The 23,370-nt window shown below is 42.4% G+C and overlaps 1 long non-coding RNA gene across 1 annotated transcript in view; it reads left to right on the top strand.

Moving 5' to 3' along the window:
* LOC144071937 (uncharacterized) overlaps nt 1–18,682 on the top strand; it is a 30,762-nt gene extending 12,080 nt beyond the window's left edge. Inside the window, exons 3-5 of the long non-coding RNA XR_013299776.1 lie at nt 5,870–5,998; nt 9,141–9,218; nt 18,560–18,682. This is a non-coding gene — a long non-coding RNA (uncharacterized LOC144071937). The remainder of the gene's footprint in view (nt 1–5,869; nt 5,999–9,140; nt 9,219–18,559) is intronic.
* The last annotated feature ends 4,688 nt before the right edge of the window (nt 18,683–23,370 follow it).

Below are 23,370 nucleotides of genomic sequence, written 5' to 3'. Positions count from 1 at the left end.
TAGCAGACTGGTATTCTCTACCTCGGTCACAGTCTGCAGAAGTTGCCCATCTTGTGGAAGACTTCCTGTGTGTGGTTGCAGTTTTTGTCCAACTTTACAACGTCTTTTTGAGTCTGTATCCATTTTTGCTACCGCAACCAAGATGGCGCCATTCAAGTGGCAGCCGGTGGAGGTAGCTCCGTCCACTCTTGCTCGTTTTGTGTTTTTGCTGCTTTTCTGTCTTAATGATTTGATTTGGTGATTCTTAATGATCCCATTGACTTCAATTTGCTTTGTACTTTGTGCTTTTGCTTTGTTGTTCTGCAGCCTTTGCAACTGCACTGTCTAACTTAAAACTATGCCTTTCCTGTATCTGCATTCTCACCCTCTTGCTACTGTCACAATGAAATTTCCCGAATATGGGATGAATAAAGTTATCCAATCCAATTCAATCCAATGCCTACTCTGCCTTTTCACTATATAAATATAGCGCCTCAGCAAGCAAGTACCCACTACCCACACAGTCAAGCAGTCAGAGTCGGCGTCTACAGAATCTTGAAGTTAGTGCACCGACTGATTGGGCACCCAGTCCACTTTGGAGAAAATTTTCAAATTTTAAGTGCGCTCTATGTGAGTAAATATTTGTCGCGTTGCATTTGTACGTTTTTTTATTGCTTAATAAGGGGAATTGCAATCATTAATAAGGGGAGCAATTGGCCGAGGTTAACTGGTATGAGAACTGCTTATTTTTACGTCATATTTGGTTGTTTTTTGAAGAATAAGGTTTTGAGCAAAACATTTTTCAGTTTTTCCCCAAAAACAAGTGCTGTAAAACATATGAACATTCTCGGCCTTGTAGTGTGTGAGTGTGTGTGTAAGGAAAACAAGCAGTACAGTATTTAGGTTTAAAGGACTTGTGTGGAGGAGCCCACCAAGGTGAGAAAGTTCAGGTCATGTTGACCATAACCAAAGCTTCCTAACCTCAGATGTTGGGCGATGCCTCGCCGAGGCCTCCTCCTCGCTGCCTGTGTGGCAAGAACCCACTTTTGATAGCATTCTTCTTTTCCCGCTGTGGGACAAACTGTGGTTTCTATCACGCCCCGAAGCTCCTCACTCTGAAGGTTGACCGTTTATTTAGACGTCCGCGCCGGGAAAATAACGTTTACGTTCAAGGCCGGGTCACGTGAACCCTCAAGCGGGTGGGACGGTTCATGCCTGGCCTTCGTGGCCTTGGAAAGGAGGAAAGCCGGGCCCCTCTTCTCAAGACCAGACCCCAATGCTGACGACAACGGTCACGTGGAGTATGAAAAAATCTTTTCCTGTTGTTGGTTGAAACTTTTCATCTTCGGAACGACCCTCAATGGCTGTTTGGTGGGGGAAATCATCCGAAATATTCGTATGATGTCACCTCGAACCCATGCCGTGTACCCGGCGTCGCGGTTTTACTAACTGGCGCAGGCTGGAGACCCCCAGAATCGGTGGCCAGCCAATCGCAGGGCACAAGAAGACAAAGGACAACCAATAACTGTGACTGGACGCTTCGTCGAAAGACGTTTGGTAGAACGGACGTTTGGTAGAACGGACGTTTGGTAGAACGGACGTTTGGTCGAACGGACGTTTGGTCGAACGGACGTTTGGTCGAACGGACGTTTGGTCGAACGGACGTTTGGTCGAACGGACGTTTGGTCGAACGGACGTTTGGTCGAACGGACGTTTGGTCGAACGGACGTTTGGTCGAACGGACGTTTGGTCGAACGGACGTTTGGTCGAACGGACGTTTGGTCGAACGGACGTTTGGTCGAACGGACGTTTGGTCGAACGGACGTTTGGTCGAACGGACGTTTGGTCGAACGGACGTTTGGTCGAACGGACGTTTGGTCGACCGGACGTTTGGTCGACCGGACGTTTGGTCGAACGGACGTTTGGTCGAACGGACGTTTGGTCGAACGGACGTTTGGTCGAACGGACGTTTGGTCGACCGGACGTTTGGTCGACCGGACGTTTGGTCGAACGGACGTTTGGTCGACCGGACGTTTGGTCGACCGGACGTTTGGTCGACCGGACGTTTGGTCGACCGGACGTTTGGTCGACCGGACGTTTGGTCGACCGGACGTTTGGTCGACCGGACGTTTGGTCGACCGGACGTTTGGTCGACCGGACGTTTGGTCGACCGGACGTTTGGTCGACCGGACGTTTGGTCGACCGGACGTTTGGTCGACCGGACGTTTGGTCGACCGGACGTTTGGTCGACCGGACGTTTGGTCGACCGGACGTTTGGTCGCTGTCAAATTATGACAGAGAGTTTACTGTTGATATTTTGATATTAGATATTTAGATATTAAACTCACTCTCATGATTATAATTTTGAGAGCTGGTTTCAACTGTAATAACCCGGCGACCAAACGTCCGTTCTACCAAAAGTCCAGTCGACCAAACGTCCGGGGACCAAAGTCTTTCGACGAAACGTCCGAGTACCACCAATCACATGCATAACTAGGGCATATTTTGAGTGTTCAACCAGCTAGCCTAGCATGCATGTTGTTGAGATGTGCAGGAAAACAGGAATACCCGGAGAAAAGGCAAGCCCGGCAAGAACTTGAAAACTCCACACGGATCGAACTCTTGACTCCAGAACCATGAGGCTAACAAGTGCTAACCGCTCATCCACCGGGCCGCCAAGCTAACCAGCTAGCCGCATATTATTTCCCAAGGAACTGAGAAAACAGAAGCTAGCGATCCGTTATGAATGAAGCCTTTTTACAAGTACTTCTGATGACATTATTACGATAACTTGGTGGATTTCAACTGGAAATCCGAGCTAAATTTGTACGGTGCGCTAAACACACCAGGCGCGCTGATCACGAGACAAACACACACAGTCCAGAGTCCTCAGTGAACCCAACATACATGGTCCAGGAATGTAGCAGGAAACCAGAGTTAACCCACATGCTAGCTTAGGGACAACATGCAAACTGCATTCAATTGAATTAAAGCCAAGGCTGAGATTTGAAAGCGGGACTTCCAATCGAAAACTTTTTTCCCAAAACCCCACGCTGGGAGGAGAAGAAAAGTGGAGTGTTGCGATGGGGAGGCGAGGTCGGCCCGTTTGAACATTGGTGAGTCAGACCGGAGCAATGAGGGAGTCGACTTTAGCAGAAACCGTGAATGGAGCCGCTTGTCGATGTGGGTCACCGGGTTGCCCTTGCCGACGCTACAAACCACAGCACAGGAAGTACTAGTCAACACGCCATCCTAAACGGTTGCGCCTGAGTGAAAGCAGTATTTCCATGTAAAGACAGTATTACTGTGTTTGAATAAAAATCATCCGTGCTTGGTGTTTTTTCCCATATGCTGTATTTGTAACAAAAAAAATGATGACTGAATCGAGGGTACGGCTTAAAAGCGCACAAATTAGATTTGACATGCACGAAAATGCAAGGTGACAAAGACGAAACGCCATAACGCAAGACAATGCGACTGATACGGTCATTTATTTCAAAATTGAGAAAAGATAAACAGATAACACGCAAAAATATATATATTTTGAGGTCGATGAATGAAATTCCAGAAAAAAACATATCTTGCATTAAACTTGAAAAAACTCACTTGTGCCTGCCATTGCTCGCTCAGGGCGCCGCCATCGTACCTAGGGATGACAAACTAGACCGCTACGGACACACTTCCTGGTTGTACTGATCACATGACTTCCTTTTTGAATTTGTCTACATGCAGGTAACACCCTTTCGATTAATACATTATCTCAGAAATAGCATCTGTGATGATTTTTCTTAAGATTTTCCCTTCAAAAGTAACACATTTGTCCTCCCTATAAAAAACCATGCATATGGAGGTGAAAATTATGAATCAGGGGGCGTCTTGTAAAAGGGAAATATTGAAATTCTACGATTTAAGGCAATTTTAAGGGTACAGCTTATACACGAAGACGGCTAATATGCGAGAAAATTCGGTATTTTAGAAAGAGGCTTCATTTTTAAGTATGTAATTATTTTTTGTTGTTTGATCAGCTTCGCATATATTTCATCTAGAAATAAATGGTGGGGCGGCCCGACATATTTGTATTCCCTATAAAAACCACAAAGATGGAGGTGAAAATGCTGAATCAGGGTGTGTCTTATACAAGGGAAATCGTAAAATTCAACTATTTTACAGCAATTTTAGGGTTTGTCAATATCCGAGAAAATACGGTAATGGAGGTCATTGATTCGCTATTCGTTTTGGGGTTCATCTGGTTGCCATTCATTTCTGATTGTACGACTCTGGTAAAGTGAGGGTAATAAATAAATAGTAAAAGAAAAGCCATTAATTATAATACTACTACTATTTAATTAAGACTTACTACCAAATACATAGAACCCCAATTAAAGGCATGCAGGGGAGAGGAAGCTAAAGTGATTGATTTTCCTTCAATTTCAAGCCTGTAATGAACATTTCCCAGCAGGAGGTCAACTCCATCCACAAAAGAACTTTAAAATGAAATTGGGCCTAAAGCGCAGAATGACCATTTTGACATTTTTTTTGTATTTTTTTTTGCACACACGAGCTTTCCTGTTTATGCAGCTGCCTTCTACAGGGAGAATTCCAGATAAAAACGCCCGTTCACAGATGGAAATAGCGCTCCCGCTATGAAAGGAGCACCTGGCGGAGGTCAGTCAGTAAAGCAGTTGAGTGCTTCTGACCCCCTTCGGGACAAATTAAAAGGGGGAAAAACAGGAGTTCCGGTAATTGGCTTGGCAGCTTTGCAAAAGACGCCAGTGAGTTGATTGCTCGCCGATGCTAGATAACGAGCTAAGCTACTATTTTTCTGGCTACTCACTCCATCACCTGTGGAATTGAAAGCTTGAAACTCGAATAGCCACTTGTGCAACATTTATTTGCTTCGGAAGTTCGAACATTTTGGACATTAGTCCTCCTTCTATTCGATGAAAACTGGACCAAACTGGTATTGCACATCCGTTATTGTAGACCAAGGGTGTCAAACCCGGGTTTGACGTTGGCCGGACCATTTTAGATATAATATTTAGATTTTTTTTTTGATAAATGGATTAAAAGAACTGGATTAACCGTCCTGAATATTCCGTTTTTTATAGATCTAAAACAATGTTTATTTTAGCTTTTTTAAAATATATTTTTAGATTTTACTATATATATATATATATATATATATATATATATATATATATATTTTTTTAGGGTGAGCTAGAGATAGGCAATTTAGAGTGTTCAACCAGCTAGCTTAGCACGCTTGCTTTGGAGATTTGGGAATACCCAAAGAAAATCCACTCAAGTCCGAGAGAACATGCCAACAGTGAGGACCTACCTGGGATCGAACCCTCGACCCCAGAACTGTGAGGCCGACACTCGCCTCTCCTACTTTGCGATTTTTCAATTATCGCGGCCATGTTTGGTCTACATTAGCCGTGATATTCGAGGTATTACTGTATATATTTATTCCATAACGTGTGTTCTTAGCGAGAGGAAAAAATCATTTTGTAATCAGATTTACAAGTGTTTGATATGTACAAATGCTCCTTAAAAAAGCCTTTTTTTCTGAGACATTTCTTTTGGAATAAAAAAGTTTGGAAACAGGAAGTTTTAAGCTAGTTAGTCAAAGTACTGTTATATCGCATGTGGCTAAATAGCAGGATTTGGGGTCACTTGTATGGCAATGACATGGTTTTTCCTCAATTCACGGTCAGTGTACCATCACCGTCATTTTGAAATCGCATTATTTCAAGGTCAAAATACCGCACATGATTCACAAATGGGTCACAATCAGTCTTGGAAAGCGCCAAGACAAGAAAATCCCTGGAAGCGCTGCCCAGGTTTGGCTTTCCTCGCTCAATGTCTTCTTTGTTTTTGTGCTCCGCAGGCTCGCCAAAGATGAATTCAATTGTTTTCTGGCTTCGTCGTGACTGAACCAGAGACGTTCAAAAGTCTTTACGTGTTCGGGAGGAAGGAAAGAGAACGAGGAATGTTGTACGGTCAAAGCGTGTCTTTGGTGAGTTGGCGGACATTTGCATTGCTTCTTGTTGAGATAATGTTCAAAAAAAGACATCTTTGTTGCGTGTGTAGAGGCTAATTGGCTTAAGGATGCGATTCAGTTTGAGATTTTTTCATTTCCATTCAATTGAACAAATTTGCTTCTAAATGAAGTCATCTAAGAAAGACCTTTTTTCAATTAGAGAGAAAAGAGGTCATTTTCGTCATATGAAGGGAAAAAGGCAAGAAACATAAACAGTGCTTTAAATAGTTTGTCATCAGGATTGTTTTTATTGGGACCAAACTTGCGACCACTCCTTTTCCGTATCCCTCGAACACTTTTGTGGAAATTTACCAATCACCAAAAATACCATCAGATCTGGGAAAATGTGCAGCTCAGCAATTGGTGTGTATTTTAATTAAATTTCAGGGTTCTAGATTAACTTTTTAAGGCACCCGTTTTACCTACCCTAATTTTATGTTTACAGGATCACCATACAAAACATCCCTGTCAACTTATACGTTTTTTGTTCATTTCAAATTGTGTACGCCGTATAACACTTTGTGCAGGATTTTTTTTAAAAGTATTTTTACCACTGTAGCTCCGCCCTCCGCTCGGCTAGAGAATGCCCCTCCCCAAATCTTCAGGTAAAATAGCTTAAGCATCTGTTTTTCCTTTGCAGGGCTAAACGAGCGAAGCAAAATATATTTAAAAAGAGAAAGAAGGATGAGCTCATCCTTCTCCTTCGGCTGTCGCATCATTGCACAATCCCAGATATCCACATTTGATTGATGGCCGAGCTTGACGAACAACTCAATTTGACAGCTAAAGACAAAGAGAAAAGTCACATGTGGAATTGCGGGGCCGGGGGTGTCGGAGCGGGGCTTCCTGGGAGATCACAAGCTGGGAAATAATGAATGGCTGGCGCTTCTCGATGATTTCTTCTGGCACAAATTGATGAGCGGGTGTCACTGGATCACTGTTGGCTTTGCGCGGGATTTTTTCGCCCTTCACACGCGCACGAGATGATGGCTAATTACACGCGTCAGTCAGTGCACATCTGCCTTAAATAATGAAGTGACTTCATCCCAAAAGTGCCGTCTTCCAACTCCAACATCCTCAAGTCACACGTTGCCGATGAGGAAATTTAAGCACAGAGTGTTCGTACGAGAAAACGCGTTGATGTTTACGAGATTCGATGAACTTTGACGGAATCTGTTTACGAGGCGTGGTTAATAGTTGGGATTTGGTAGAATTTTATTTTTCGTCCTTGCTTTATTTACAGGGGCCATTCTTGAGTTTTTGGTACCAGTGCTTTAGCTGGTATGGACTACCGTATTTTCTCGCATATAAGCCGCCCCTGCGTATAAGCCGGACCCTTAAAACTGCCTAAAAATCATTGAATTTGACAATTTCTCGCGTATAAGCCGCCCACTGATTCACATTTTTTTCCTGCATACTGATGATTTTAATAGGGAGTACAAACTTTGAAGGGAAAATCTTAAGAAAATTCATCGCACATGGTTTTTCTGAGATACTTTATCTATCAAAAAGACATTATTAGGGTCAATATCATAAGGAGGTTAGTAATTCATCCAGTAATGGCTGTTTTCTTACTGCAAAACAGAAAAGAATGAACAAATAGTGAATGTTAATTTGTCGAAATCTACTGGTGAAAAAGTCGGTACAAGGTCGATTGGTCGCCAGTCTTTTGGTCGCCAGTCTTTTGGTCGCCCGGAAGGTAAGTGTTAATGACCATTTAAAGCGACCAAAAGACCGGCAACCAATCGACCGCACACGAAAAAGTATTGTGCGCATATAATCCGTACCCTTGATTCAATCATTTTTTAGTTACAAATACGGCTTATATGCGAGAGAACACGATACATACCTTTCAACTTATACGTTTTTCATGCATTTATACGTTTTTTGATCATTTCAAATTGTGTACGCCGTATAACAACTTTAGTACGGGATTTTTTTAAGTACATTCCTCAACATTTTCCTTCTGAGTTGGGTAATACATCAAAACATTTTGCCCCTTTTTTCCACGTTTCCTCCCACATTCCAAAATCATGCATGCTAGGCTAACTGGTCGAACACTCTAAATTGCCTAACCCTAGCTGCGATTGGTTGTCCGTTGTCTCTTCGTGCCCTGCCATTGGCTGGCCACAGATTCAGGGTGACCCTCGCCTGGTACTCCAAGTTCAAAGGCTTCAGCACCCCCTGTAACTCTTGTGAGGATAACCGGTTTGGATGAAAATGAATCAATTTCAGTTATGTCTACCCTGGATAATAGCTGGTCGAATTGTTGAGTGAAATGAGAGAGGACGGTGATGCCAAAACAAAGCGAGCGCTTAATTGCCCGTCTGTGGTCCAAACAAATGGCGAAAACGCCCCAATCGCAGTGTTTGATCTTAATGAGATGGCAAGGACACAAAGACCCCCGCTAAGGAGGTCATGTTGTCTTGTCCCTTGGCAATCGAACTTAATTGATTTCCAAGAATCTTCTTACGACGCGGTCGTGTTGTCAAGGTCCTTTTACGTGAATGGTCTTTTGTTTAAGTCACAGGTGTCAAAGTGGCGGCCCGGGGGCCAAGTCTGGCCCGCCGCATCATTTTGTACGGTCCAAGAAAGTAAATCATGAGTGCCGACTTTCTGTTTTAGGATCAAATTAAAATGAAAAGTATAGATGTATATTAAATTTCCTGATTTTCCCCCTTTTAAATCAATAATTGTCATTTTTTAATCAATTTTTTCTGTGGTTTTAGTTCAAAAATCATTTTGTAAAATCTAAAAAAATATATTAAAAAGCTAAAATAAACATTGTTTTAGATCTATAAAAAACTCAATATTCAGGGCTTTTAATCCAGTTCTTTTAATCCATTTATTAAACAAAATCTAAATATATCTAAAATGGTCTGGCCCACATGAAACCAAGTTGATGTTAATGCGGCCCACGAACCAACCGACTCTGACACCCTTGGTTTAAGTGATCATTTCATCGTTAACCGGATAATTATTGTCATTTCATAGAATTATCGAATTGATAAACCAAATCTTTGAAGTCCCATTGGCGACAAGACTTGAATTTTAATCAGCTACACACACAATGTATATAAATAAACAAATATACCCATTTTCTGTCTATCACCAACAGCCAACGCCAAACCGACCGACGATGAAATTTGCCATAACGAGCACACTGGACGGAAAAAGAACGGGTAATCCGGCTAAGGTATGTACTTGCCATTTTCCAAAGTTGTGTTTACGCAGGGGCGAAATGGAAGAAAAAACCCCACACACACCCATGCAATGACAAGTGGTTCTGTCACGTAGTCGCGAGTTAGCGTTAACATAAATGTAACGGCAAACACGTTGCGGTGCGCGAGTACACGAGGGGTCGCCTGAATGCATCATGGTGGGTTCACTTCATCACCTACCAACAAAAAGGACACACACCACACACACACACACGCACACACAACACACAAACACACATTTTCTGGGGAGCTCAATGCGTGCAAAGACTTCATTCATCACTGTCACTTGCTTTGTGTAAGAGTTAGGCCACTCCCACCAGCGCACACCCCCGTAAAAAGCACATACTATTGAGTCCGGGAGAAAAAAGTGGGGGTAACCACTTAGCCAATGCACTTAGTGAAGCATTAATTACCCCCACTTGAAGTGAAGGTTAACTCAACTTAATGGACTCTTTCACCACATGTACACAAGTGGCTTTCATGTACTGTACATGTCTGAGGATTGGTCGCCATGTTAACTACTCCCCCGTCTTGTTTTTGTCAACGGAATTTCGGACTTGGAAATCGGAGGCTCTGTTTTGAATTTTTAGAATTATTGGATATATTATGATAGTGTGTGTGAGGGTTTTACCGCATTTTCTCGCATATTAGCTGTATTTGTAGCTCAAAAAATGACTGAATCGAGGGTAGGGCTTATATGCGCACAAATTAGACTGGACGTGCACGAAATTGCAAGGTGACAAAGACAAAATGCCAAATTATTTTGACGAAAAAAACATATAATGCATAAAACGTAAACAAACTCACTTGTGCCTGCCATTGCTCGCTCAGGGTGCTGCCACCATGCCTAGGGATGACAAACTAGACCGCTACGCACACACTTCCTGGTTGTACTGCTCACATGACATCCTTTTTGAATTTGTCTGCGTGCAATCCAGAAGACGATCCTTTCAATTCATACAGAATCTCAGAAATACCATGTGCAATGATTTTTTTTAAAAGATTTTCCCTTCAAAGTAACATATTTGTACTCCCTATTAAAACCATGACTATGGAGGTGAAAATTGTGAATCGGGGGAGCGGCTTATACGCGAGAAATTGTAAAATTCAACGATTTTAAGGCAATTTTAAAGTATGGCTTTTGAGTGGAGGTGGCTAATATGCCAGAAAATACGGTAATTAGTGTTTTACCGTCCTGTGAATGACTAGAGCAGGGGTGTCAGACTCGGGTTTGTTCGCGGGCCGCTTTAACGTTAACTTGATTTCGCGTGGGCCGGACCATTTTAGATATAATATTTAGATTTTTTTTTTTTTTAATGGATTAAATGAACTGGATTAAAAGGTCTGAATATTCCGTTTTTTATAGATCTAAAACAATGTTTATTTTAGCTTTTTTATATCTATTTTTAGATTTTACAAAATGATCTTTGAACTAAAAACTGAAAAAAAAGATTAAAAATTTGATTTAAAAGGGGGAAAATCAGAAAATTTAATATACATCTATACTCTTCATTGTAATTTGTTCCAAAAACAGAAAGTCGGCACTCATGATTTACTTTCCCGGGCCACACAAAATGATACGGCGGGCCAGATTTGGCCCCCGGGCCACCACTTTGACACATGTGGACTAGCGAGTCCAGTCCTTGGGGTTCGCAAAGTTAGCCTCCAAGCGAGGACAAGCGCAATCGACAATAGGTTGGCCTATTAACGTGCAATCTTAAACGCTTCCATTAGCTAAAGTCCATTCTGTAATTCCCTCAAGGGGAGTCAGGCAAGCCCTTCTGATTGGCCCGTGAATGCAGACTGGGGCCTGCCACTAATGGACCTTAAGTGTTCCTCTCATCTGGCCCACGACAGGAGCAGGAATGCTAATGTGTCATTATTATTACTACTAGCGTGCCGTGGCGTGGCGTAGCGTGTCTTAGCCAGCTGAGCTTTGAACGGCAGGCACAAGAATTACAGTGCAGCCCGACAACTTGTCATGGCAAAGTTCGGGTATTATTCATCGTCGTGACGACGGGGGTGCCTCATCTTGTGCAGGCGGTGACCGTGCCGCTAGATTTAGTCAGGCCTGCGTGAATTAGCATGTTGATTGATTTGTATCAAATCTGGGTTCTTTGCTTTAACCCAGGGGTGTCAAAGTGGTGGCCCGGGGGGCAAATCTGGCCCGCCGCATCATTTTGTGTGGCCCTGGAAAGTAAATCATGAGTGCTGAGTTTCTGTTTTAGGATCAAATTAAAATGAAGAGTATAGATGTATATTAAATTTCCAGATTTTCCCCCTTTTAAATCAATAATTGTAATGTTTTAATCAATTTTTTTTCTGGTTTTTAGTTCAGAAATCATTTTGTAAAATCTAAAAATATATTTAAAAAAAGCTAATATACACATTGTTTTAGATCTATAAAAACGGAATATTCAGGGATTTTAATCCAGTTCTTTTAATCAATTTATTAAAAAAGGTGTCAAAGTGGCGGCCCCGGGGCCAAATCTGGCCCGCCGCATCATTTTGTGTGGCCCGGCAAAGTAAATGATGAGTGCCGACTTTCTGTTTTAGATCAAATTAAAATGAAGAGTATAGATCTATATTAAATTTCCTGACTGTCATTTTTTAATATTTTTTTCTGTGTTTTTAGTTCAAAAATGATTTTGTAAAATCTAAAGATATATAATAAAAGCTAAAATAAACATTGTTTTAGATATATAAAAACGGACTACATAGAGCTTTTAATCTAATTAAAACAAATAAAAATATTATATCTAAAATGGTCCGGCCCACGTGAAATTAAGTTGACGTTAACATGGCTTGCGAACCAACCCGAGTTTGACACCCTTGATCTAGATGGTAAAATGCAGTGGACATTTTCAACCTGTTGTTGGGATTATTGCATTTTTGTTTTTCTTTTTTCTAGACCGCTTATCTTTACAAGGGTTGCGGGGGGTGCTGGATTAGTCTTTCAGAAAATGAAAGGAGCAAGCTAGCTGTTGACGCGTTTAAATCTAAAGCAGCAGAGAATGAGTGGCAGCGCTACAAAGGCAAAAAAAAAAAAGCCTCCCAATTGAATTATGTTAAGTGGCCTCGACTCAAAATGTCTGTTTCAAATTGCGCCTGTTTCAACTCACAAAACAGCCCTTTTTTTCGGGCCAAATGCAACATGAGCTCACCCAGATCAAGACTTTTTTAACAGACAAAAGGCAGCCGTCAACATTCGCCCTTTCGCGCCAACGTTGGCCAATGAACGGCGACGCTCGATTAGCTTCGTCGGATTCGTTTCTTGCAAAGAATTCTCATTTTATGTATTGAGGAACCCACATTTTTTGGTCATATTTCTTATTGGATTTGTTTATGATTTTATGTGCCCCGTCTGGTTAAAAAAAATGGAGTCAGGGGAAAAACAACTGGCATTTTTTTGGATTGCGGCATACCCAATTTTATGTGTGCATGTGGTGACCCATCCTTGTCCTCATGCACAATAGAAAAATAATAACATAAATAATGTTTTATTTCTGAGCCACGCAAGAATTGCTTTGAAGGAAGTGGAGTGAAATGGAGGTCATTTCAGGGCTTGTTGACAGGAAGAAGTTGATTGACAAGATGGCGGAGAAACTGCTTTACCGTTGGGAATATTTTTGTTTTGCCTGACTAGCAACACCGGTTATGATTTGCAGACTTTATTTATTCCATTCAGTTTACTTGAAATATTCTTGGGAAATCGTGAGGCCGTTGTAAAAAATGTTCTGAAGCTTTGACGTAGTCTTCAAATCAAAGTGAAACTTATCTACGTGTGGGAGGCCGCTTTCAGAATGTCATGAAATAGTGTTAATAAAGAGGAGATAAATTACAAAGGATGTTTTTCTGGCTCAAAGAAATAATTTAATGTGAATTACTTTATTTTTCAAAGAAAGATTTATTTGTAAGAATCTTTCGCAACAAAATACAATTTAAAACATTGTAAATTAAAGAAAAACCTTGAGAAAATTTGACATTGTCCAAAAAAATATCACAAAAAGATTTTTCCTTCAGATTTTGCTATTAGCAGGTTTTGCTAACAAAACTTTTTTTGATAGACGCGTCTCAGTTTTTGCAAATTTTTCTACCTCCATTTTCCTTTCGCTTTCATTTGACCTTCAATCTCAGTAGTCTTACAAAGTGAATAAATCTTGTTTCCGTTTACAAGAATGCATATTTTGATGGCTCCACTGCACTCTTAATTAAATAATGTTCCACCGACTGCAATTAATAGATAGATGATATTCATTTTTATCCCTGTGACATTATTTCCAGCTATAATTTGAATGTGTTACTTTGGATTATCGTATTTTCTTGCATATAAGCCGTATTTGCAACAAAAAAAGATCGCTGAATCAAGGGTACGGCTTATATGCGCACAAATTAGACTTGACATGTACGAAAGTGCAAGGTGACAAAGACCAAACGCCATGACACCATGACACATAACGCCATGACGGCCTAACGCGATGACGCCATAACACTAGGATGCCATGACGCCATGATGCCATAACGCCATGACGCCATGATGCCATAACGCCATGACGCCATAACGCAAGACAATGCGGCCGATACGGTTTTTTGTTTCAAAATAGAGAAAAGATAAACAGATAAAATGCACAAGAAAATAAATTTTGACATCTATGCCTGAAATTCAAGAAAAAAACGTATCTTGCATAAAATGTACAAAAAAACCTCACTTGTGCCTAACATTGCTCGCTCAGGGCACCGCCATCTTACCTAGGGATGACAAACTAGACAGCTACGGACACACTTCCTGGTTGTACTGCTCACTTGACATCCTTTTGGAATTTGTCTACATGCTGGCAACACCCTTTGGGAATGTGCAATCCAGCAGACGATACTTTCGATTCATAAAGTATCTCAGAAATACCATGTGCGATAATTTTTCTCAAGATTTTCCCTTCAAAGTAACACATTTGTACTCCCTATTAAAACCATGGATATGGAGGTGAAAATTGTGAATCAGGGGGCGGCTTATACGCGAGAAATTATAAATTAGATGGACACAGGCGCAAAAACTGCAAATTTTGGATGGCTAGCAAAATCTGACAGAACACCGTTCGGTCCTCAAAGGCCATTGGGAGTGGCCATTTTGTATTTTTGGTCTCCAGCAGAGCCATTTTAATCAACTGATTGCACGTGAAAGAAAGGTGTCCGTCCTCTTCAAATGAAAAGTGGCCTTTTATGGAATAGTTTTCTTTCAAGGGAATGATTGTGCATTGAAACAATGGCATACTTGGATGATTGCTTGAGCTGGGCTCGGCTTAAAAGGATACCTCGACTCCAGGCAGGCTTACGTATTGCCGCATTTGATCAATAATTTGCAGCCGATGACCGCAGGTAAATAAATGATTGTATACTGCGATGACATCAAGACCGCCAGACTTTCTTTGAGCCACATTGACAAGCGTTATGAACTTTGACGGCTCCAAATGAGCGCACCGTTCCTCTAATGTGGACCAGGGGCGAAGAAGAGGTCGGGGGTGGGGGGCTCGCTTCGGAAACTTCAAATGTTTTCAATTCAGCCAAACGCTGACCCACACCGCAGTCTTGCATGCACACCCACGCACACACACACCATAGACTCCAGTGCTTTATTAAATTTCCCATTTCAAAGGCAGTTCACAAAAACTAAAAGGCCTTGCGACGTACACAAGACACGGTTCGAGTTCTTCCGGGAAAAAAAGTCAAGCTCTCTTCAACTGGACATTTTCACTGAGCAGTGTTCAAACTATGGCCATGGGACAACCAATCATAGCTAGGGTAAGGCAATTTACAGTGTTCAACTAGCTAGCCTAGTGGGACCAAACCAGAGTACCCGGAGAAAACCCTCGGAACATGCAAACTCCACACTGGAAGGTCCAAACCTGGAATCGAACCCTCGAGCTCAGGACTGTGAGGCCGACACGCTACCCGCTCAGTCGCAGGGAGTACTGGAGCCAATCCCAGCTAATTATGGGCACCAGACGGGGAACACCCTGAATGGATGACCAGCCAATCGCAGAGTACAAGCAGACAAAGGAAGACCAATAATAGCTAGGGTTCGGCAATTTAGTGTTCAACTTGCTTGCCTAGCATGCATGTTTTGGAGATTTGGGTGGAAACCGGAGTACCAGAAGAAAACTCACATCATCCCAGAGAGAACATGCAAACTCCACACGGGAGGGCCAACCTGGGATCGAACCACGACCCCAGAACTGTGAGGCCGACATACTAACCACTCTTTCACCGTGTTATTTAATTTTTTTTTTACAAAAAGCCATAAAACACACAATGAAGATGTGTGTTTAAACTGATAGAGCCCCAACCAAGTCTGTTTTCATCATTTCAACCCCCCACCCGGCTTTTTCGACTCCCCTACTTATGCTGTCAGTCTGCCCACTAGGCCAGCGATTTCTGGACGGTCGCCATCGCGGAGACCACTCATTCCGCACCAAAAAAGACGGAACTCGCCCGAGCCATTCGGCCTTAAGACGGCAGCTTGCGAGCAGACGCTCACGGGAGGTTAGCCGAGGCGCTAAACGCTTCATGCAGCCGCCACACCGGATCTCAATAGGTTTATTGTCTTTTAAAGATTGCTGTAATCACTTGGAATGAAGATTCAAACATCAGATAGTTGGAGAATGCGAGACGCTTGCCAAGTTTGGACTTTTTGGAGGACATTCAAATGATTTCTTCTGTCGGAGCATGTTTGTTTTTAATATACCCACGCCGTCCAAATTCTTGGTACTCGACAGAAAGAAGAAAGAAACAAAGAAAAAAAAGAAAAATTCTGCAAAGGTTCCCTCAAATGTAGTGGCAGAAATAATAAATACTTTGCTGGAGATCCAACGGATGAACGGTTAGCACATCTGCCTCACGGTTTTGAGGTTGCGGGATCGAAACTGGATGTAAACAATCCTACTGGATGTTTGCCCTTAGGTTGTGTGGGTGTTCCTTCGGGTACAGTACCTCTACTGTCTTCCAAAAATGCGCCCGCTGGGTTTATTGAAGACCAAACGGGCCATACAGGGCCCAACTTGGCTTTTGCTGACAATGGGCCCATTCGGATGATTTATGGAATCGAACCTTCATTCCTTCGCATGATGCGGCACGAATCCAACTTTGACAAATTGACGACGCTCATGCATTTTACTGTATTTTCTCGCATATATGCCGTATTTGTCGTTGAAAAACATGATGACTCAATCAAGGGTATGGCTTATATGCGCACAAATTAGACTTGACATGCACGAAACTGCAAGGTGACAAAGACCAAACGTCATAACGCAAGACTATGCAGCCGATGCGGTAATTTATTTTAAAATAGAGCACGTGTGTCAAAGTGGTGGCCCGGGGGCCAAATCTGGCCCGCCGCATCATTTTGTGTGGCCCGGGAAAGTATATCATGAGTGCCGACTTTCTGTTTTAGGATCAAATTCAAATGAAGAGTATAGATGTATATCAAATTTTCGTTTTTTCCCCTTTTTAAATCAATAATTGCAATTTTTTATCCATTTTTTTTCTTTTCGTGTTTTTAGGTCAAAAAACATTTTGGAAAATCTTAAAAATAAATATATAAAAATATTTTCGGTTTTCTACTTTAATATTGAATATAATTTAAAAAAAAATTGTTTCCTTTTGAAATGAAAAACAAATGATTATTAGATGTGTTCCCTTACTAAGAAAAAAAAGTTCAAATAAACAGTTTTAAATCTATAAAAAAACTGAATATTTAGGGTTCTTATAATCAAATTAAAAAAAGAAGAGTATAGATGTATATTAAATTTCCAGATTTTCCCCCTTTTAAATCAATCATTGTCATTTTTTAATCCATTTTTTCTGTTTTTAGTTCAAAAATCATTTTGTAAAATCTAAAAATATATTTAAAAAAAGCTCAAATAAACATTGTTTTAGATCTATAAAAACCTGAATATTCAGGGCTTTTAATCCAGTTCTTTTAATCAATTTATTAGAAAAAAAATCTAAATATTATATCTAAAATGGTCCGTCCCACGTGAAATCAAGTTGACGTTTAAGCAGCACGCGAACCAACCCGAGTCTGACACCCTTGATCTAGGCTGTACCGTAGATGGAGACGCCCTGTCTACAGAAACAGCTGTCCAGGAAGTCTGGCTGAAATCTTTTGGGGGAAAAAATGGTGAAAGAGATACGAGACGGGACAAGACAAGGAGGTGATAAATGGAGGGAGAATTGGCAAAAGGAAGCCGACAGTGGCAGAAACCTTGACAAGGAGGTCTGCGGGGCGACACCAGGGGCGAAGCCCATAAATCTTCGGCGCTGGATTTAGTAAAGCTAGTCGAAGAGTTCCGACAAGACAGGAACACGCGGGACAGACGGAAGCACTTCAACGTTTTATGGCTTCCTCAGATATGAGTGACACATGACCTGGGAAAATGTGAAGGCCGCAAACCTTGTTTGAGTTACCGAGCTATTTTCTTTCTCTTGGAATAACAGACGGCATGCCGCTGAAAGTTCACGGTTCCACGTTAATACAGTTTCAAGGCCTGGGATTCGAAGTTGATGTTTACTCGTGGGGAATTTTTTTTAAACCATATTTTCTCGTATATTAGCCGGCTCCGCGTATAAGCCGCACTCTTAAAATTGCCTCAAAATTGTAGAATTTGACATTAAGCCGCCCTATGATTCACAATTTTCACCTCCATATTCATGGTTTTAATAGGGAGTACAAATGTGTTACTTTGAAAGGGAAATCTTAAGAAAAATCATCGCACGTGCTATTTCTAAGATAATTTATGAATCTGTGTTCCGTCAAAGTGTTGCCTGCACGTAGACAAATTCAAAAAGGAAGTCACGTGAGCAGTACAAGCAGGAAGTGTGTCCGTAGCGGTCTAGTTTGTCATCCCTAGGTAAGATGGCGGCGCTTTGAGCGAGCAATGGCAGGTACAAGTGAGTTTTTTCACGTTTTATGCAAGATACAGTATATTTTTTCTGGAATTTCATTTAGACGTCAAATTTTTTTTTAATCTGTTTATCTTTTCTCTATTTCAAGGGTGTCAGACTCGAAAATAGATTAAAAATGACAATTATTGATTTAAAAGGGGGAAAAATCAGGAAATGTAATATACATCTATACTCTTCATTTTAATTTGATCCTAAAACAGAAAGTCGGCACTCATGATTGACTTTCCCGGGCCACACAAAATGAGGCGGCGGGCCAGATTTGGCCCCTGGGCCGCCACTTTGACACATGTGGCCTAGATGGAGAGGCCTGCCTGCGGCGACGGGTTCTTCTCAACACCTCTGTCTCCTGTCTTCACAGCGAGCTTCACCCCGGAGTGACCCGGGCGCCGCCAAGGCCGCGGAACCACCCACGTACAGTCCACGTGGGCTAGATCCTCACACGCCGACTAGACGGTTTCGACCTCCTGATCAAGGTACTCAACCCAAACGTAAAAAAATGAGCGTACATAAAATGCGTTGCCTTGGAAATTCAAATTTGATAACATGTCCCCAACATGACCCCAAATTTGGCTAGCTCCCTGTAATTTGAAACCCTATGAACTTCAAGTCGTAGCACTTGCCTGAAACTATAAGCCTTGTTTGCAATCTAGATGCTAATTTGACGCTAGTTTTCGATCACTAAAACATACCTGTCAACCTCTGCCGATAACTGCCCTTATAAATGATTATGATTCCCCTTACAAACCCCCCAAAAAACTTACAAACACCGTACGAATGTACGGTGTTTGTAAGGTTTTTGGGGGGTTTGTAAGGGGAATCATAATCATTTATAAGGGCAGTTATCGGCAGAGGTTGACAGGTATGCTAAAATGAAATCCTATCTCTTGCCATAATTTTCAACCCTAGCAAAGTAGGCCCAAAACAGTAGGCAACTCTATCCCAGCTGTAAAAGCCTATTTCCAAACCAATTTCAATTCCCACCAGATTCCCCAAACCTAATTTTCAATCCAGTTTCAACCCCCGAATTTTCAAACCGTGACCCTCATTTGAAACCCCAATCCTTTTCCCCCCCCCCACTTATAAATCTCAGACTTCTTGGAAAGACATCAATTAGCATTTCTATTTATGAAATTACATCTTTAAAAATGACTTGTTTGTCTATAAAACCAATTTCAAGGGAAAACCCGGGACAAAAAAAACGTACACTCGTACATTCTGCACTTGCGGTCGAAATAATTGAAATTCAAAATGTATTTTTGCCCCGATATTAAAACCACAAGACATAACACTTTAAAAGGACACATTTCCCAACACTAAGACAACAGTCTACGTCAATCTTGTCTGCAGTTCCACTCCGTCGGCTAAATTAAACTCACACGGCGTAAGCCATTTTTAAAAAATGATACCTTCTAATAATTCACTATTTCCTCCATCGCCATTTCTGGGAAATAATGAACCTTCCCTGTTTACTTAGCTGCCTTCAAGCCCCCCCTAAAAAAAATTCCAGGATAATTGTCGAGGCAGGTCAAACATAACATTCCTGCCAGTTTCTACCAAAAGGAGCAACAACGAAATGACAGAGTTGGGACTTAGTAATGGCCGACATTGGGACCGACATATGATAAGGGAACCGTAATAGCCTTCAAATTATAATAAAAAAATAAACGCTGGCATGCAAAATAGCCGCAAAACAGTTAGTGAATCTTCCTCCCACTTCTGACATTGTGGGTTTTTAATCTGGTTTCTTACATTCCTGTGGTCAGCCTGCAGGTTTTTCAATTTATCTCCACCAGGTACACCTAATCCCAAATTCTGCAGACATGAAAAATACATGTTGAAAGAACTGACGTTTGTGTGTTGGATGCTGGTGTGAATGTGGGTTGTTTTTATCTGAATGTGAAGTGGTGACTAGAACGGATAACTAGCTATCTATCGACTCTGCATGTCGTCTAAAGTCGGCTAGGATAGATTCCAGGCGTCGTACTAAGGAACGGCGGTACTTGAAATGCACGGAAGGATAGTTTGAAACCCTTGTCCTAGCTTGCAATCCGAGAATCCGAGACGTAAACCTGAAAAAACTGTTTCCAAGTCGTCATTTTAAATGATAACCATGTCTTGATATCGTAATTTGAGACAATATGCTAGTTTTATACCCCTGACATCCAGACAGTAGTTTAAAACTCTGCGAAATGAAACTCTTGTTCACATTTTTCTAGACCAGGGGTGGCCAAGTCTGGTCCTGGAGAGCCCCTATAGGGTCTGTTTTCCATCTCTCCCTCCACCAACACACCTGAATCAAATAATCTGGATTGGTATCAAAATTGTAGACAGCTTGCTGATTGGTTGATCATTGGATTCGGGTGTGCTAGAGGCGGGAGATATGGAAAACAGACTGGACTGGACCGGACTTGGCCACCCCTGTTCTTTTGAAATCCAGATTGTAAACCCAAACTGCAGATTTAGGCCGTAATTTGAAATGCTAACATCGGCTTCAAACGCTAATCTGAAACTCTACAGCGTCTGTGTCTTGCGTGTCGCCCACCGCAATGAACGAATGAACGGAGACGGCAGTTTGCGCCCCACTTCCTATCTGAGGACGAATTGGAACGGCCACTTAATGCCGTCACCGCAACCTAACGAGGCGGTTTTTCGCGGCAGCGGCGGCGGGCCTTTAGCCCTACCCTCTAATTCCGCATCCGCTAGCCAGCCTGCGTCACGAGTGCGTTGGTCCGTGTACGCCACGCCGCCCGCAACGCCGTCAAACAAGCCGGAGCGACTGCTCCCGCGAGATGTGTCGTTCCAAAGGAGCATCAATCAACCGGTAGAGTGCGGTTCGCCAATTTTGGGGGGGGCCGGACGGAGGAAGCGCTCGAACGCAAATGAGTCAGGCGTTCCGTTGTGATATCGTCAATACATTTTTGCCCTATATGGAAGAGAAGGACATTGACGGGATTTGCCTTTTGTACTCGCCGTGATGTTCTTGGCAGTTGAAAGTGGTCCAGAATTTTGGACTGTGCCACGCTTGCTAATGATAGGCTAGCTTTCCAGAAAGTTCAAGACACTACGGGTATAGCGGCTTACGGGTGCATCGAGGACGAACATGCGGGAACAAACTTGGACGATACCTTGGCGTGGCGAAGTATAGATGCAATGACGGCCATTTTAAATTGGCCAGATCCCCCCGATGTCAAGTCCTCCTGTAATAACACTCCTCCATTTCCTAGATCCCTCTAAACCAGGGGTGTCAAACCGGTCCTCATAGGGCCGCAGTGGGTGCAGGTTTTCATTCCAACTCAACAAGAGGATACCTTTTGCAAGTGTAATCAGTTAATTAAAGTCAGGTGCAACTTATTTTAGAAGACACCTGATTGGTTAAAATGTCGGCACTGCATCGGTTGGAATAAAGACCAGGACCCACTGCGGCCCTCGGAACAATCGATTTGAGGCCCCTGCTCTAAATGGACATTTTTGACCTTGAAAACAATCCTTCCTGTCTCGCCACCGATCCGTCGAGAAGAACTTCCCCCCTGAATAACAGCGTTAAAGTCTTCCCTGGGCTTTGAATACAATTTGGTACGGACCCTAACCTCCACGGCATATGTTGGACCGTTTCCTACTTTTTGTTTATCCTTCCTCAGAGGCTAGTAAAACGGAAACGAATCTCCACCTTGAGAGGTGTCTTCGGGGAATTTCACAGGTACCGTCCCTCGTTTCCACCAAGAAACGCGGGAATGTGTTGCCTTCACTGCAGTTTTTTTGTTCCCCGGGATTTACGACCCTCCTGACAACATTTCCCAGCATCCAGCAGCCCCGGCCGGATCCGTTTCTGCCCCGCGGGTTCGCACTCGGGTGCTTCCTCAGCAGAAATAGGTGAAGCAAAGAACGAAGGAATGTGTCTTTTCATCAAGACCGGCGCTGCACGCCTGTTTCCAAGGGGCAACGTGATTCCTCTAACACAATAAAGGGGAACATTGCTTCCAGACACCAACCCGCTTTGCCAAAAAAACAAGATTCCGGGAGATGTAACATGACCCACGTTGATTAAATCCGACCTGGCCGTCGCTCGCCAGGTCTCTGTTTACCTCGGAAAGCCATCGCCGCGAGTCCCCGCGTGCCTTGGCGTTGTCGACGGGGGTGACGGAGAAGCACGGGTGTGGTGGCGGACATACTGCGCATTCCGAGCTAGGCCGTAAAACCCATTGTGCGAAGTGTGGGTTAAAGACGGGATGCGTTGAAGGACACCTGGGGGCGAGAAAGTGGGACAGTCGGGACTCGGCCTGGTTGCAGAGTTGCTGACAGTCCAAAAGTTTGGGATAGATTAAGCGGACTTTGCCCCATTTTGCAGTCGGGCCAACGCAAAGTAGGTTAAGCTCCCATTCGGACTCCAAAATAGACACGTTTGCCCTATAAAGGGGGACGACGTCAGTCTTGTGGGCAACACAACTGATCCAGTAAGACCATAGTTTCCAAGCGTATAGAATATTTTTGGTCAAACTGTTGGGATTTTTGCGCCCGGGCACAGCCGGTGGGTACGCCAGGTTCTCGTTTATTTGGGTTTGGAAAGCTTTCCGACGGATCGGGCTCAGCTTCTGGCCAAACAAAGCCGCCGAGACAGATCCAAAGCAGATAGCGAGTCGCTAGGCTTGTAGAAATTGTAGCAAAAAACATTCCGAACGGAGCGCAGACTGTATATTATTATTATGTGGACACCCTGACCCACTTCTTGCCATGTTGTCTATCACGCTCAACCCAAAATATCTCAAATGTGCCGTATTATTCGGAGGTTGGTTCACCGCAGTGGGTTTAACCACTAATTTGAGTCAAGGTATAACGTATTTATTTTATTTTGAGGATTTGAAATAGTTCTCTCTGCTAGGCGAGTAATGTGTTTATGATATTCTTTTGTAAAATATACAAAATATACGTTAACTTCAATAAACGAAAGGTAAGTATGCTAAGGCTTAGTTAGCATTTTCACCGATTTTTTTTTAAACATTTATTTTATTTTGAGGATTTGAAATAGTTCTCTCTGCTCGGCGAGTAATGTGTTTATGATATTCTTTTGTAAAATATACAAAATATACGTTAACTTCAATAAACGAAAGGTGAGTATGCTAAGGCTTAGTTAGCATTTTCACCGATTTTTTTTTTTAAAAACATATTTATTTT

Source organism: Stigmatopora argus, chromosome 3, assembly GCF_051989625.1.
Source record: "Stigmatopora argus isolate UIUO_Sarg chromosome 3, RoL_Sarg_1.0, whole genome shotgun sequence".
NCBI lineage: Eukaryota > Metazoa > Chordata > Actinopteri > Syngnathiformes > Syngnathidae > Stigmatopora > Stigmatopora argus.
The sequence above is the reverse complement of the archived record's forward strand: the minus strand, read 5'-3'. Positions and strand labels throughout refer to the sequence as shown.